We start from the raw sequence: 15,123 nt of genomic DNA, 5'->3' as shown, positions 1-15,123 counted from the left end.
GCTGATATTTTCTATATGTCAGACTTAATGGTAACTTCTCAAAGGTGAGGCAATTTGTTGAGCTTGCAAATAATTTCATTAGGTCCAAAGCATAAGGAATTTTCATTAAAAAAAATGTTGAAATTTGAATTTCAGTTCCATTCATCAAATGTATTTGCATGGAACATTGCCTTCTTCCGTTAAACAGCACTATTATTTAAATGCATACAACCCATGTAGCCCACTTAATGATTGATATGAAGAAAGTTCCATAGGTTTTCAAACTCCTTGTTCCTGATTTGTGTACTTTAATCTGTTAAATGCAGTTTCAAAACATTGCTTCCCTGTTGAATCAATAATGATAAAGATCAGTTAATTATTTAACAACTGGCAGAATTGCAGCATGTGATTTCCATTTTATTACTTTCTTGTTTGTATGAAAACACTTTGTCATATTCTAATTTTTATTACATTTGTTCTATGTTAATTTAAATTTGAATTTCAAATATCAGAATTTGATTGTGATCCAATACATACTGCAGACTTTTAATAAACTGAAATGGATCTTATAACAGTTGTTTCCAAACTACTTAGACTCCCTAATTTGTCTGCCTGTATACTTCGGGATAAATATAAGTTGTACTTGGTGATTAATTTGTTTTCTCACTCATTTCAGACTTGTTGGGATTTCCGCCTAATTTCAGTTAATGTTATTGCCACTGGGACTTTCATTGTGCTAACTGCATGTTTTTCAATAGTAAATTAATTAGTATTATTTACCATTTAGATGATTTAAAAATTAGTCTCATTCAGTGTTTCTTTCTAAAATTGTATAGTTTAGGCTTCTCTGCTCATCAGTTTGTTTTGGAATCTGTGTTTCTCACCACAACAGCATTTGTTGCCTTTCTTTAGTTGCCCTTGAGAAGATTCAAGAAGCTACCTCTCTGAATCACTGTAATCCTTCAGATGAAGCTCGTCCCAGCATGTGACTGGGTTGGGATTTTGAGGATTTAGATCCAGCAGCGAAGGACGAGTGAACTTGTTCCAAGTCAGAATAGTGTGGCGTTCGGAGGGGAAACCTGCAGGAGGTGGTGTTCCAATGGCTCTGTTGTCTTCATTGGGAGGTGCTGTCAGAGAATCCCCAGCTGTACTGCGTTTGGTTGACGGTGAGAACTGCAGTTACTTTGCGCCAGTGGAATATTTTGGAGAGCAATCCCAGTCTGACCACGATGGCCTTCAGGACACTGCGGCTCAGTGGTGGCACTACCACTGTTGTGTTTCTCCCACATTCTGTGCCCTTGCTTCTTCCAGTGTTTCTTCAGCCCTGTTCAAGAGCACTGATTCTACGGCTGTACAAGGATCCAGACGATAATTATTTGGCATGATGGGCATCAGGGTTCTCAGGCTGCTCCCTCCTACCTGTACACCACTGCCTCAACCCTGGTGTGTCTGTCCCGCAAACAGGGAATGGCATCTTGCCACAGAGCTTAGAATCAAACCAAATGAGATCGGGTCCTTTGCCTCAATGAGTCACGCTGACTCATTTATACTAATCCCAAATTTATTGCCCCACATTCACCTCAGATTCTATATAATTTAAATTGCCAAATTAACCGACCAACCCACATTGGTCGGAACATGGGAGGAAATTGGAGCCCCCGCAGGAAACCACATGGTCAAAGGGAAAACATGCAAACTTTTTACTGACAACAACAAAGGTCAATCGTCAACATGGGTCACTGCAGCTAAGGCAGCAGGTCAAAAGTTTCACCCTTCTGCTGTGCCATATAATAAACACAGAAATTATCCTGAAGCATATTGTCTTAAATATATTATTCTCTGCCTGACACTATCTCAGGCTGTTTCCTGACTATTTACTGGAGAACTCCCTCAGTTTTGTCATCAGTACCTGGATGACTTTGAGGGAGATTCTGCAAGATTGATTAGGTCTGGACTAATTTTGCTATGGTATGTCCACATTGTAAGCTGAAGTCAATCCAGTGTCATTCTTTCTCAGTTTCAATACTGCAGTAATAGTACAATTGAGTGGCTGGCCTAACCCACATCAGAAGCTGGAGTCGTATATCTGGGGCTTTATTCAGATTCAGATTCAATTTATTGTCATTTAGAAACCACAAATGCAATGCAGTTAAAAAATGAGACAATGTTCCTCCAGAATGATATCACAAAAGCATATGACAAAACAGACTACACCAGAAAATCCACGTAACGTTTGGCAATCCCCAATCCAGAGTCCAAAGAGGCTGCTGCATATTAATATCGCGCTACCATCTTAGTGTGTTCCCCAGAAAGGAGCTCCAAATCCACCAGACAAACAAGACCAAAAACTAAAGCTACAAGACCTGCACAAAACCACATAGTTACAACATATAGTTACAATAGTGCAAACAATAGCATAATTGATAAAAATCAGACCATGGGCACAGTAAAAATAGTCCGAAGATGTAAAGGACTATAAGTTCAAAAGAAATCACCACACAGTTTCCACAAGTCCCCAGGGTCCCGACAGACTCGTCATCCCACGCCGGCGGCAGAAGGAAATACCCCTGCTATGGACTTCCACGACGCCACCCGACTCAGCCTCGCAGACGCAGCAGACAATGAAAGCTCCATTGAAACCAGCCTCGCAGACGCAGCACACACCGACAACGACCTAACTGCAGCTGACTCCAAGTCCATCAAACCTCCGAGCTGACGACCATCCCCTCTGGCACAGCTTCTCCAAGTACCATCCTCTGCCGAGCGTATTAAGACGGCCCCGACAACGGCCATCGGCAAAGCGACCCCGAGGACTGGGGGCCTGTTCTTCCCAGCAGAGTCCCGGACCTCACAGCAACGAAGAAGGTCTTCCTGGAGATTTCCCGATGTTCCTCCGTGCTCCCACATCCGTTTTCAATCGATTATGATTGCGCACGGCACCCCACTTCACAAATAACAGATAATCAGCTCTGGAGTGCAAGCTGCGTCGTGCCGCTATCTTGGAATATATGTCAGTATATTTATGTCAATCTAGTCATTTTTGTGGTCATTATTATAAAGACCAGTTGTTGTTTTCCCAAATCATTCACAATATTTAATTTCCACACATGACAGAATGGGCTTTGAACTTCGGCCTCTGGATTACAAGTAACAACTGCTCTATCGTTAATATGTCTGGTTTGTTTTTACAGCACTGAATGTTTTTCCTGCTGAATTCACCTGCGCCCACAGGTATGATTAATTTGCATTTCCTTTTAATACAAGGCACATTCTTCTACATTCTCTTAATGACCACTTCACCTTGCTGTAAGCAGAGTTTTATAGAGTTCATTATTTTCTTCCCTTTTTTTCAGGTCTACTTAGAACCATTGAAACACCACAGATGGGTCATCCGCCTGTCTGCCCTCACTAAACCACATTCCCCTCTGACAGTTAAGGTTCGCGCTGTGACCCTGGAAAACGTGACCATTTCCCATATCTTGGGAATTACCTTTCAGCAAAGGCAGTCATTGTAATAAGCACACCAGCACAGCCTTTACTGAATGAGGAAAAGGCTGTTGAAGATCAAGATCTTGCTCCTGGCACAATACTCATCCAACTGGGCAACAGTAATCCCTTCTCAGACCCGCATTGTCCACAATGGGCATCTCAGCATATTGATTATCTCATTGGATAAATACCACCAGTGCTGTCTCTACAACATTCCCCAAGTTCATTGTGCATACCAGTTCTCTCTTTTACATTGATCAGCCCCTGCCCATGCAATAATCTTGATTGTATCATTCCTCCTTCCTTTGAAGTTAGCTCTTATAAGATTTTCAACTTATTTTCTTGCTGCTTTTGAGTCTGAAATCACACAGAATTTAATTTTATAGTGATTATAAACCTAGGTGTCCTGAATGTTGTTTGGACCATTGGGGAGAGCATAGGAGTGAACTGGAATTGGTTTAGTATTGTTGCATGTACTGAGATGCAGTGAAAAGCTTGTCTTACATACCTTTCATACAGAGCAAATCATTACACAGGGCATTGAGATTCTACAAGGTAAAACAATAATACAATGCAGAATAAAATTTAACAGCTACAGAGAAAGTGCAGTGCAGATAAACAATAAGGTGAAAGATTATGTAAGGTAGATTAAGAGGTCAAGAGTCTATCTTCAAGATCCTGGCTATCAATATCTCTGAAGATCTTCCCTAGGCCCAACGTATTGAAGCAACCATGAAGAAGGCATGCCAGTGGCTATTTCATTAGAAGTTTGAGGAGATTTGTTCTGTCACCAAAGATTACTGTAAATTTATACAGGTGTACCTTGGAGATCATTCTGACTGGTTGCATCACCATCTGGTATGGACAGTCCACTGCATAGGATTGGGATAAAATGCTGGAGAGGATTGTAAACTCAGCCATTTCCATCTCAGCACTAGCCACCCCACCGTTGAGGACATCTTCAAAAGGCGATGCCTCAAGAAGGTGACATCTATCATTAAGGACACTCATGATTCTGGATATGCCCTCTTCTCATTACCACCATCAAGGAGGAGGTAAGGGAAGCTGAAGACATACACTCAAAAGTTTTAGGAACAGCTTTTGCCCCCTCCACCATCAGTTTTCTGAATGGTCCATGAACACTACCTCACTACTTTGCTCTCGTTTTGCAATATTTATTTTTAAGGTATTCTTGTTGTAATTTAAAGTGATTTTTATGTATTGTGAGACAACAAATTTCACAACAAATGTCGGTGATAACAATCCTGACTCTTAATCTGAATTCTGACTCTGATCTGACTGTGCTAAGGAAATGTTCAATAATCTTCAAACAGCAGAGTAGAAGCTGTCCTTGAGCCAGATGGTACATGCCTTTAGGCTTTTGTACCTTCTGCCTGACAGGAGAAGGGAGAGTGTCCGGGGTGGACGGGGACTTCGATCATTTTGGCTGCTTTACTGAGGCAGTGAGAAATATCGCAGAGTCCGTGGAGGGGAGCCTGGTTTTCTGTCATGTGTTGAGCTATGTCCACAACTCTCATCAGTTTCTTGCAGTCATGGTCAGAGCCGTTGCAATACCAAGCCACATGCAGATAAAAATTATATAATAATATATGGTGCATTGATAAAAATTGGTTGGGGCAAGTGGAATGTACCAGATTTGTTTACCCTCTTGAGGAAGAAGTTCAAAGTAATTTTTTTTATCAAAGTACATTTATGTCACCATATAAAACCCTGAAATTCATTTTCTTGTGGGAATACTCAATAAATCTGTAGAATAATAACCTTAACAGAATCAATGAAACACCGTCCAACTAGAGCAGTCAACCGAAGCACAGAAGACAACAATGGGTGGAAATACAAAAAAAAGAAATTAAAATAAATAAGCAATAGAAGTCAAGAACATGAGGTGAAGAGTTCTTGAAAGTGAGTCCATTGGTTGTGGAAACATCTCCGTGAAGGGGCAAGTGAGGCTGAATGAAGATATCCTCTTTGGTTCAAGAGCCTGATGGTTGAGGGGTAATAACTGTTCCTGAACCTGGTGGTGTGGTTTCTGAGGCTCCTGAAACATCATCTTGATGGTAGCAGTGAGAAGAGAGCATATATTGGGTAGCGGGGGTCCCTGATGATGGATGCTGCTTTCCGCGACAACATTTCATATAGGTAGGGGTGAGCTTTACCTGTGATGAACTGGGCTGTATCCAGTACTTTTTATCGATTTTCTGTTCAAGAGCATTGGTGTTTCCATACAGGCTGTAATGCAGCCAGTCAAAATACTCCACCACACATCTATAGATGTTGGTCAAAGTTTTAGATGTCATGCTGAATCTGCAACATCCTAAGGAAGTAGAGGCACTGTTTCCACTTACGTGCAGTCATGGTCAGAGCCGTTGCAATACCAAGCCACATGCAGATAAAAGTTATACAATAATATATAATATACTGACGTGCTGTGCCCAGGACCAGTCCTCTGAAATAACACCTAAGAATTTAAAGTTGCTAACCCTCTTCACCTCTGAGGACTGGGCAGTGGACCTTTGGTTTCCTTCTCCTGAGATCAGCTCCTTTGTCTTGCTGATATTTAGTAATATATTGTTTTAATGACACCACTCAGCCAGATTTTCAATATCCCTTGTATATGCTGATTCATCACCTTTGATTCAGCTTACCAGCAAACTTGAGTAAGGCATTGGAGGTGTGCTGAGCCACACGGTCATAAGCCTAAAGCAAGTCGAGCAGTGGACAAAGCACACAGAGTTGTGGTGCATCTGTGCTATGGAGATCATGGAGGAGATGTTGTTGCCAGTCTGAACTGAGTGGGACTATAAGTGAGAAATGCAGGATCCCAATTGCATAAGGAGGTATTGAGGCCTAGGACTTTGAGCTTATTGATTAGTTTTAATGAGATGATGGTATTGCATACTGAGCTGTAGTCGATAAATAGCATTCTGCTGTATGCGTCTTCGCTGTCTGGATGTTCCAAGGTTCAGTGAAGATTCAATGAGATAGCATCTGCTGTGGACCTGTTGCTCCAGTCTTTAGTACTTGGCCAGCAACCCTGTATGGGCCAAATGCTTTCCGATGGTTCACCCTCCTGAAGGCTGCTCACACATTGGCCTCGGACTGAAATCACAGGATCATCAGGGAGGTGGGAGTTCATCACCAACCTCTCAAAACAGTTCATCACAGTGGATGTAAGTGCTACTGGGAGATAGCCATTGTTGCAGATTACCATGTTCTTCTTAGGCACAGGTATAATTGAAGCCTACTTGAAGCAAGTGGGTACCACACACTGACAGAGTGAGAGGCTAAAGATCTCAGTGAACATCCCAACCAGTTGACCAGCACAGTCTATACTACTTGGCCAGCTACCCCGTATGGGCCAGATGCTTTCTGTTGGTTCACCCACCTGAAGGCTGCTCGCACATTGGACTTCGGGACTGAAATCACAAGATCATCAGAGGCAGTGGGAGTCCATGATGGTTCCTCCACATTTTGACAGTCAAAGCGAGCATAAAAGGCATTGAGCTCATCTGAAAGCGAAGCCCTGTTGTTTCCAATGTCTCTTAATTTTACTTTGAGGTGATAGTATTCAAGCCCTGTCACAAATGTCAAGCATCATTGATTCAAGTTTGGTCCGGAATTGTCACTTCGCCCGTGAGATGTCTTTCCAGAGGTCACGCCTGGAACTCCTGTACTTACTTGGTCACCAGACCTGAGTGCCTCTGATCTGGTTCTCAGTAGATTTCAAATCTCATGGTTCATTCAGGGCTTCTGACTGGGGAAGACTCTGTATGATTTTGTGGGAACACACTCGTCTGCAGCTATTTTAACTAATTCTGTTACAACCATGGTGTATTCATTCAGATCTGCAGATGAGGTCTTGACTTGGACCAGTTGAAGCAATCCTGTAGCTGCTCCTCTACCTCCTGTGACCACCTTTTTGTTGTCTTAATCTCTGGCTCTGGCTATGCCCTTTAGCTTCGGCATAAATGCAGGTAGGAGAACAGCCAAGTGATCAGATTTATTGAAATGTGATCTGGGCATAGAATAGTGGGAATTCTTTATCTTAGTGTAACAGTGGTCTAGTGTGTTGCGACCTCTGGTTATGTGCTGATGGTAATTGGGCAGGGTTTTCCTCAAGCAGGCCTGGTTGAAGTCTCCGACTATGATTTGAAATGCGTCGGGATGGACTGTTCCATGTTTGGAGTCGGCATCATGCAGTATATCATGCACTTCCAGTAGAAGTGGTAGAGGCAGGTTCGATATTATCACTTAAAGTAAAATTGGATAGGTATATGGACAGGAAAGGAATGGAGGGTTATGGGCTGAGTGCGGGTCAGTGGGACTAGGTGAGAGTAAGCGTTCAGCACGGACTAGAAGGGCTGAAATGGCCTGTTTCCGTGCTGTAATTGTTATATGGTTATATAGTATTGTGAGCACTTGGTTATGGTCGGCAGTTGGTGATATGTGAACTCTGGGGAGGATCACGGATGAGAACTCCCTAGGTAAATAGAACGGATGGCATTAGTGAGGTTTCCTGGATATGTGGTTGGATCAGTATAGATGATTGGTGAAATTCACTCCTAGGAACTTGAACTTCTCAATCCTCTCAACCTTAGCACCACTGATGGAGACAGGAGCATGTGTACTACCCCCTTTCCTGAACTCAAAGACAAACTCTTTTATTTTGTGGACATTAAGGGGAAGGTAGTGGCCCTGACAACATGTCACTAAGTTCCCTAACTCCTTCCTGTATTCTGACTCATCATTATTTCAGTTTCGGCCCACAATGGTGCTACCACCTGCAGGCTTGCAGATGGAGTTGGAGAAGATTGTGGCTATGCAGTCATGAGTGCTTAGGGACTAGAATAGGGAGCTGAGGGTACAATCTTGTGGAGCACCAATATTTAGAATAACTGTGGTGGGGGTGCTGCTGCCTATCTTGCTGATTAGAACCATAGAACATTACAGCATGGAAACAAGCTTTTTGGCCCTTCTTGGCCGTGCCAAACCATTTTTCTGTGAGTCCCACTGACCTGCACCTAGACAATATCCCTCCATGTACCTGTCCAAGTTTTTCTTAAATGTTAAAAGTGAGCCCACATTTACCACTTCATCTGGCAGCTCATTCCACACTCCCACCAATCTCTGTGTGAAGAAGCCCCCTTAATGTCCTTTAAACTTTTCCCCCTTCACCCTTAACCCATGTCTTCTGGCTTTTTCCTTCCCTAGCCTCAGTGGAGAAAGACAGCTTGCATTCACTCTATCTATACCCATCATAATTTAATATACCTCTATCAAATCTCCCCTCATTCTTCTATGCTCCAGGGAATAAAGTCCTAACCTATTCAACCTTTCTCTGTAACTCAGTTTCTAAAGTCCCAGCAACATCCTTGTAAACCTTCTCTGCACTCTTTCAACCTTATTAATATCCTTAATATCCTTATTAATATCCTTCCTGTAATTCAGTGACCAGTCTACTGGTCAGCAAGTCAAATGCCCAATTGCAGAGGGAAGTGTTGACTTGCAGGGTGCAGAGTTGGGAGATGGTACGCAAACTGCAGGGGTCCAGTGAGTGCAATGGGATGGTAGTCATTTAGGCAGGACACTGAAGACTTCTTTGGTACGGGGACAATGGTGGCGGCCTTGAAGAACATTGGAACAGTGGTGCTACTCAGGGAGTTGTTGAAGATGTCAGTGGGAACATCTGCTAGCTGGTCTGCACATCCTCTGAGCACTCTACCAGGGATGTTGTCTGGTCCAGCAGCCTTCCGTGGGACGTCGGTAGTAGGTAGATTATTGGAAGGAGCACTAAGAGATAGGATTTACAAGTACTTAGATAGACTGACTTATTAGGGAGAGTCAACATGGCTTTGTGCGTGGTAGGTCATGCTTAACAGATCTAATAGACTTTTCGAGGAAGTTACAAGGAAAGTGGATGAAGGGAAGGCAGTGGATATTGTCTACATGGACTTCAGTAAGGCCTTTGACAAGGTCCCGCATGGGAGGTTAGTTAGGAAGATTCTGTCGCTAGGTATACATGGTGAGGTAGTAAATTGGATTGGACATTGGCTCAATGGGAGAAGCCAGAGAGTGGTAGTGGAGGATTGCTTCTCTGAGTGGAGGCCTGTGACTGGTGGTGTGCCACAGGTATCAGTGCTGGGTCCATTGTTATTTGTCATCTATATCAATGATCTGGATGATAATGTGGTAAATTGGATCAGCAAATTTGCTGATGATACAAAGATTGGAGGTGCAGTGGACAGTGAGGAAGGTTTTCAAAGCTTGCAGAGGGATCCGGACCAGCTGGAAAAATGGCAGATGGAGTTTAATACAGACAAGTGTGAGGTATTGCACTTTGGAAGGAAAAGCCAAGGTAGAACATACAAGGTAAATGGTAGGGCACTGAGGAGTGCAGTAGAACAGAGGGATCAGGGAATACAGATACAAAATTCCCTAAAAGTGGTCTCATAGGTAGATAGGGTAGTAAAGAGAGCTTTTGGTACATTGGCCTTTATAAATCAAAGTATTGAGTATAAGAGTTGGAATGTTATGGTGAGGTTGTATAAGGCATTGGTGAGGCCAAATTTGGAGTATTATGTGCAGTTTTGGTCACCGAATTACAGGAAGGATATTAATAAGGTTGAAAGAGTGCAGAGAAGGTTTACAAGGATATTGCCAGGACTTTAGAAACTGAGTTACAGAGAAAGGTTGAATAGGTTAGGACTTTATTCCCTGGAGCGTAGAAGAATGAGCGGAGACTTGATAGAGGTGTATAAAATTATGATGGGTATAGATAGAGTGAATGCAAGCAGGCTTTTTCCACTGAGGCTAGGTGAAAAAAAAAACAGAGGACATGGGTTAAGGGTGAAGGGAGAAAAATTTAAAGGGAACATGGGGGGGGGCTTCTTCACACGGAGAGTGGTGGGAGTGGGGAATGAGCTAAGAGATGAAGTTGTAAATGCGGGCTCACTTTCAACATTTAAGAAAAACTTGGACAGGTATGTGGATGAGAGGTGCATGGAGGGGTATGGGCCAGGTGCAGGTCAGTGGGACTAGGCAGAAAAATGGTTCGGCACAGCCAAGGAGAGCCAAAAGCCCTGTTTCTGTGCTGTAATGTTCTGTGGTTCTATAAGTTTGCTTGGAAGTATAGTATTGAAGGTACAGCTGTAGTCAATAAACTATAATCTAACATAGATGTTTCTACTGTCCAGATGCTCCCGAGATGAGTAAGGTGCTGCAGACACAACTCCGTGGAGCACCTATTTTTTGAATATAATAATGGCAGAGGGTTTGTTGCCCATCCTTACTGATGCAGTCCGCCATCAGATTTCTGAATGGTCCACGACCCTATAAACACTACCTCACTATTTTACTTTCTTTTTGCACTATTTATTTATATATTTTTTTTCTTATTGTAACTCAAAGAAATTTTTATGTATTGCATTGTACTGCTGCTCAAAACAACAAATTTCTTAGCATACGTCAGTGTTAATAAACCGGTTTCTGATTCTGACTCCCAAGACTTGTAGTTTGGTGATGAGTTTGCCTGGAGCTGTAATCAACAGTTTAGCATAGGTGCCTTTACAAATACTCCAGAGATAAGTGTAGGACCAGGGAGATGGCATCCACCGTACACCTGTTTCAGCGGAAGATGAATTGCAGAGGGTCACTGGAAAGCTAGAGTTAATGCATACCGCGATCAGCCTCTCAAGCACTTCATGACAATTGATATCAGAGCCACTGTGTGGTATTCATTAAGGCATGTTACCTTATTTTCCTAAGGTATTGGGATTATATTGTTCTTTTTAAAGCTGGAAGGAACCACAGCCTGAAGCAGGAAGAGATTAAATCAGAATCAGAAACACTTAAATGCCAGTATGTGAAACATACCAGATTTAATTCTGGTTCAGTGCCAAGCATAAAACACAGGACAATACCATAACAGACAACACAATAGTAACCAACGATTTGCAAGACAACAGTCCAAACAGCCACAAGCAATCAACAATTAGCAGAACGGTCATATCCACAAATATCAATAATCAAACTTGAATAAATGTGAACATATGAACAGATTAAATAATTATCAACAGAACAAGGACAGCAGGAAAGACCATTTAACAGATGTTGTGCAGGGATAGTTAGGGCAATACAACTGTGTTAGTTTTGTTGAGAAGCTGGATAGCTACAGGAAATAAGCTTTGGAGATGACGTATAGTCCAGGTGATGATGGACTTGTAGCATTTCCCTGATTGCAATCTGGTAAATGGGCGACTGTGAGGGTGGGTGGAGTCAGCTGTAATTTTTTCAGCTCCTTTTTTAGTTCTGTCAATGAACAGGCCTTTTAATATCGGTAGCTGACAGCCAATGATCTTCTCTGCTGAGTGGGCCACTCACTGTAACTTGGACTTGAAGAGGGACAAGATATTGGGGAACCAAACGGTGATAGAGGTGGTCACAACATTCTCAATGATGTCTGAGTAAGGGTTAATCAGGATCTTTACTTTACTTTATTGTCACCAAACAATTGATACTAGAGTGTACAATCATCACAGCGATATTTGATTCTGCGCTTCACGCTCCCTGGAGTACAAATCGAAGTAAATATAATAAAAATTTAAATTATAAATCATAATTAGAAAATAGAAAAGGGAAAGTAAGGTAGTGCAAGTCAGATCCGGGTATTTGGAAGGTACGGCCCACATCTGGGTCAGGATCCATTCAGCAGTCTTATCACAGTTGGAAAAAAGCTGTTCCCAAATCTGGCCGTACGAGTCATCAGGCTCCTGAACATTCTCCCGGAGGGAAGAGGGACAAAAAGTGTGTTGGTTGGGTGGGTCATGTCCCTGATTATCCTGGCAGCACTGCTCCGACAGCGTGCGGTGTAAAGTGAGTCCAAGGATGGAAGATTGGTTTGTGTGATGTGCTGGGCTATGTTCACGATCTTCTGCAGCTTCTTCCGGTCTTGAACAGGACAACTTCCATACCAGGTTGTGATGCACCCTCGAAGAATGCTTTCTAAGGTGCATCTATAAAAATTAGTGAGGGTTTTAGGGGACAGGTCAAATTTCTTCAGCTTTCTCAGGAAGTAAAGGTGCTGGTGGGCCTTCTTGGTAGTGGACTCTGCTTGGTTAGACCAAGTCAGGTCATTTGTGATATTCACCCCGAGGAACTTAAAGTTTTTGACCTGTTCCACCTGCTTACCACTGATGTAGATGGGGTCGTGCGGTCCGCTACTCCTTCTGAAGTCAACAACCAATTCCTTCGACTTGCTGATGTTGAGGGATAGATTATTGTCTTTGCACCATGCCACTAGGTTCTTAATTTCCTCTCTGTACTCAAACTCATCATTACCTACAATTGTGGTGTCATCAGCAAACTTATATATTGAGTTTGAAGGAAACTTGGCTGCACAATCATGGGTGTACAGTGAGTACAGCAGGGGGCTGAGTACACAGCCTTGGGGGGCACCGGTGCTCAGAGTGATTGTAGAGGAGAGCTTGTCCCCTATTTTTACAGCCTGGGTCCTGTCTGTGAGGAAGTTGAAGAAATTTCAACTGCCCCGAGATGTTAAATTTCATAAGCTGGCGTAGGAAGAACAATCACTGTTGGTCTTTCCTAGTGATGTCCCACTTCAATTTGTCATCCCCAGGAATTTGTCATCCCCAGGAATTTGATTGACTTGACCACAGACACAACCTGACCATTAATTTCCGGGGGGGGTTATCGGCAGAAGTCAGTCCTCCTTTCCACTGACTTAATGGCATTAGGCTCCAAGTTGTTATGTGCACACCATTCTGCAAGTTGGTCTTCCTCTCTCTGAGGTCAGACAATTATTAGCGATGAGACCCACTACAGTCGTGTCATCCACAAACATCTGGAATTTAATGGATTTGTCGTGGAGGTACAGTACTTTCTAAGGAGGGGTGAAAGAACTCAGGCCTGGGGAGAGTTTACGCTTCTCAACATTGGATCAGACAAAGTGTTTGGAGAGTCCAGATGTTGAAGAATGTAAAGAAGGCACAAGTTAACTGCATCCTTAACTGAGCAATTTTCTCTAAAAGCAAACTGTAGTGAGTCAAGAAGAGGATCAATAATGGATTTAAGATAGGCCATCAGATGTTTAACAGTTTCTTTAACTACTGAAGTCAGAGCGACTGGTGTAACTCAAGTGATCTTGTCTTTCTTGGGAAATTGAATGATTGTAACAACTTTAAAGTAGAACCCTGCATAATTGCAGGGAGGTGTTAAATATCTCAGTGAGGACAGGTGCTAGCTGATCCGTACAGTGCCTTAAATGTCTGCAAATACCCCAGCCAGCTGATCTGCATAGGATCTAAGGACAAACTCAGGCACATCAGGTTTTCTGTGGGTTCACTGTCCAGAAGAATAGTCTTAGGTTTGCAATGCTGACTGTGGGTTCAGATGCTTCGGGGGTTGTCAGGTGGATGGTCACATACCAATTTCCTTCTGCTTAAAACATGCATAGAGTGCATTAAGCTCTTTGACAATGGTGTACTATTGTCAGCAATGCTGCTCAACTTTGTTTTATAGTTCTCTAAGCTCTGCCACAACTGATGGCTGGTCTGGTACTCCATTTTGGATTGGTATTGTCTCTTGACATCTCTAATAGCTTTACCAAGTGGATGAGTAGGGAAACAAAAATGGTTTAGGAGCAGAGAAAGAAAATTGTAAAGTGGAGAGGGAGAATGTAACCAGGGAAACAAAAGAGAATATAATGGATACATGATGTAAATGTGGTATGAGAAAAAGAAATTACTAGAGAAAACCCTCAGGGGCAGAACTTTACTTGCATTTTGAGCAACATGAATTTTAAAGGAAATTTCATGAGGATGTTGCCATGACTGGCGGGCTTGAGTTATAAGGAGCGTCTGGATATGCTACGGCTGCTTTCCTGGATCAAAGGAGGCTGAGCAGTGATATTATAGATATTTATAAAATGAAGGGGCATTGATAAGATGGACTGTTACATTCTTTTTCCCAGGTAATGGAGCCGAGAGCCAGAGGGCATAGATGGAAGGTGAGAGGGAAAAGATTAAAAGGGAGCCTGAAAAGGCAATTTTTCCACAATTGGAGGTGAGGTGTATGGACTGAGCTGCCCAAGGAAGTGGCAACATTCGCTCATGTACTTGGATAGGAAAGGTTGGAGGGAGTTAGGCCAAATGTAACTAAATGGGACAAGCCCAAGAAGACACTGTGGTTGGTATGGACGAGATTGGCCTGATTCTGTGTTGCATAACTACGACAGCATGACTCTAAAAGTAAGCATGTCTTGTTGCAGCTGTATCAAACTTTGGTCAGGCCATATTTGGAGAACTGTGTGCAATTCTGGTTGCTGTGTCGCAGGAAGGATGTAGAGTCTTTGGTGAGGATACTGAAGAGTTTCCCCAGGATGTTGTCTAAATTGGAGAGCATTAGCTGTAAAGAGAGGTCAGACAAACTTGGACTGTTTTCTCTGGAGCATCAAAGGCTGAGAGGTTACTTAATCAAGGTTTATAAAATGATAAGAGGTATTAGGGGAGGAAATTAGAATCTTTTAAGGATGGAAATGACAAATACTAGAGAGTATAGGGAGCATTGATTTCTACTCTGGCATATTGTTGAGTTGGACACAAAATTTGACCAAAAATC

The 15,123-nt window shown here is 42.6% G+C and overlaps 1 protein-coding gene across 2 annotated transcripts in view; it reads right to left on the bottom strand.

Moving 5' to 3' along the window:
- Positions 1-15,123, bottom strand: part of LOC140726511 (protein SPMIP2) — a 55,847-nt gene that overhangs the window by 22,165 nt on the left and 18,559 nt on the right. The window lies entirely within an intron of this gene.

The sequence above is a fragment of the Hemitrygon akajei genome, chromosome 4 (assembly GCF_048418815.1).
Source record: "Hemitrygon akajei chromosome 4, sHemAka1.3, whole genome shotgun sequence".
Classification (NCBI taxonomy): domain Eukaryota; kingdom Metazoa; phylum Chordata; class Chondrichthyes; order Myliobatiformes; family Dasyatidae; genus Hemitrygon; species Hemitrygon akajei.
Note: the sequence above shows the minus strand (reverse complement) of the source record. Positions and strands in the feature narration are given on the sequence as shown.